Below are 2503 nucleotides of genomic sequence, written 5' to 3'. Positions count from 1 at the left end.
GTGTTTGATAACTGAACCACTAAAACAGTTGGGTTTGACTTTTGCACCCGTGACTGTGTGTGTGATGCGTGTGTGTGTGTGTGTGTGTGTGTCCCTCGTGGCATTTAATGAACAGGTGGAGTGGCAGGAGGAGGTTCGCCCTCGCACTATAAATAAATAAAGTGCAGTGTGTGTTTATGTAAGAGCAGGAAGCTGGACTGCGTTAAGGTCAGGAAATCCCGTGATTACACTTCAGCGCAGAATCTCCTCCCTCTACTGTACACCACCATGGCAGATGGTCTCTTTACAGTGTGTGTGTGTGTGTGTGTGTGTGTGACCTCACCTGATCATATCTCTCTAATTACAATGTACAATGTAATTATAAAAATATAGGCCTATATATATTTATATTTAATTTATGTTTGTTAAAAAAAAATCCTGATCGTGTTTAAAAAGAAAACTAATCTTTGTTTTTTTTTAAATAAATGTTTATAATATTTAGGAATAAATATTTCTTAAGCACTACACTGTTTTTTGCCACAATTATTGGCACCCCACAGTTGAATGATCTTTCAATTCAGTTCAATTCAGTTTTATTTGTAAAGCGCTTTTAACAATTGAAGAAACCTTGAGAGGAACCCAGACTCAACAGGGTGATAACGGATAGAAGGGCTTGATCTGCACTCATACTGTGTGTTACAATCTTATACCATACCATACCATACCACTTTATTTCTAAAGCACTTTAAAACAACAACAAAGCTGACCAAAGTGCCGTACAAAAGACAACAATCAGGACATATAGTGTATGATCTTATGATCATTTCTCTCTCGTGTTGTATTCTCAGGAATAAGTATTAAACATTTAATACTCACACACACACACACACACACACACACACACACGCACACACACAATGCAGTCACACACTATTGTACTCCAATAGCCGTCATGTGGAGGTACACTGTGTGTGTGTGTGTGTGTGTGTGTGTGTATTAAATGTTTTGCCACATATTTTATACATAATAAAATGATGTTTAGTTAGAGTAACAGTGTGTAAACCTTCATAGTGCTTTGATGATTGTGTTTGTCTGTCTGTCTGTCTGTCTGTCTGTCTTTGTTTTTCCTGTCTCTTTCTGTAGCACACTGCACTCTCTCATGTTTATTAGTTTATTATTCCACTCATCTATTTTAAAGGGAACTGGGTTTTCTTTTCTTTGTGTCTTTATAAAGCATTGTGTTATTTTGTTGACACGTGACTCTGAGGTTCAGCTCCGTCCCCTACACACACTGTCCTAACCAGAAAACTGTCTCCGCCTAAATGGATAAAGAACTGTGTGTTTTTTTTGTTTTTTCTTTGTAATGGAGTCAGATTCAGATGAGGAACTCCCCCCCACACACACACACTTCTCCACCTTCACCTCCACCCCCGTGTTCTCTCTGAACTTGGAGTGGGATTGAAGGATGAATAATTCATGCGCTCATACACAGCTCTGCCTCCCGAACCAGCAAGAAAGTGATACTTCATGCTGACCAGGTGCCGATCCGGCTCTCCAGGATTAATTACCTAATGAAAACGATCAGGTTTCTGCTGCTGTTTCGGATCCTCCACCCTCAAACACCTCCTCTCGTCTTCTCTCACATTCCTCTGCCATCACGTCCGCACTCCGGCCTGAAACAACACAAACCCCACCTGTTTACGTGTCAGTGTGGTGGCTGAACAGGTTCCACCCGGACCCTTTAGAACCCGGTCCAGCTTACAGTATCAATCGCTTGTGATTTTATTTCATATTTCATTTAATAAAAGAGTTAAAGCACTGGAGTATTGACTACTAAAAGCTTCCTCCTGGAGAAATCCTTAATATTTCTGTTTAGAACCGTACTGGGTTCCACATTCAGAAAGGGTTCCACACAGTGCCATGAACATGAGGTTAAAGGTTACTCCAAAAGGTATAACAAAAAAAATACAAAATAAATCTGTATTCTAACCTGGTGTGTTTTATGTATGTATGTAATTATTTTATATACATTTATTCATGTTTACTTTTTGTTCTATACTCTAAGCTTTTGGCAATAAGAATGTAAACATTGTTCATGGGAATAATCCCCCCCCTTTTGTGTTAATGTTGTTTGTTGTTGTTTTGCAGGAAGCTGAACTTCACACACATCTGGAATTCCAAACTGGACCCGGAACGTCCAGTATCTACACACACACACACACACACACACGTGTAAGAAAGTTCCTCCGTGAACAAACCGTGCCGTCAGTAATAACATCCCAGTTACACTCCAGTAACATCCCAGTAACATCCCAGTTACATCCCAGTTACACTCCAGTTACATCCCAGTTACAACTCCAGTAACACCCCAGTTACACTCCCGAGCGCCGCTGCAGCGCGATGCGACCGGACCGGTTCTGCTTTGTTTTGCGCTCGTGCCCGTGATCCGGTCCGGTTTATTTGAAGGCGCGCGCAGCATCACGGGAGGAGGAGGAGGAGGGGGGGTGAGTGAAGGAGGGGCGAG

Source organism: Clarias gariepinus, chromosome 9 (genome assembly GCF_024256425.1).
Source record: "Clarias gariepinus isolate MV-2021 ecotype Netherlands chromosome 9, CGAR_prim_01v2, whole genome shotgun sequence".
Taxonomy (NCBI): Eukaryota; Metazoa; Chordata; class Actinopteri; order Siluriformes; family Clariidae; genus Clarias; species Clarias gariepinus.
The sequence above is the reverse complement of the archived record's forward strand: the minus strand, read 5'-3'. Positions refer to the sequence as shown.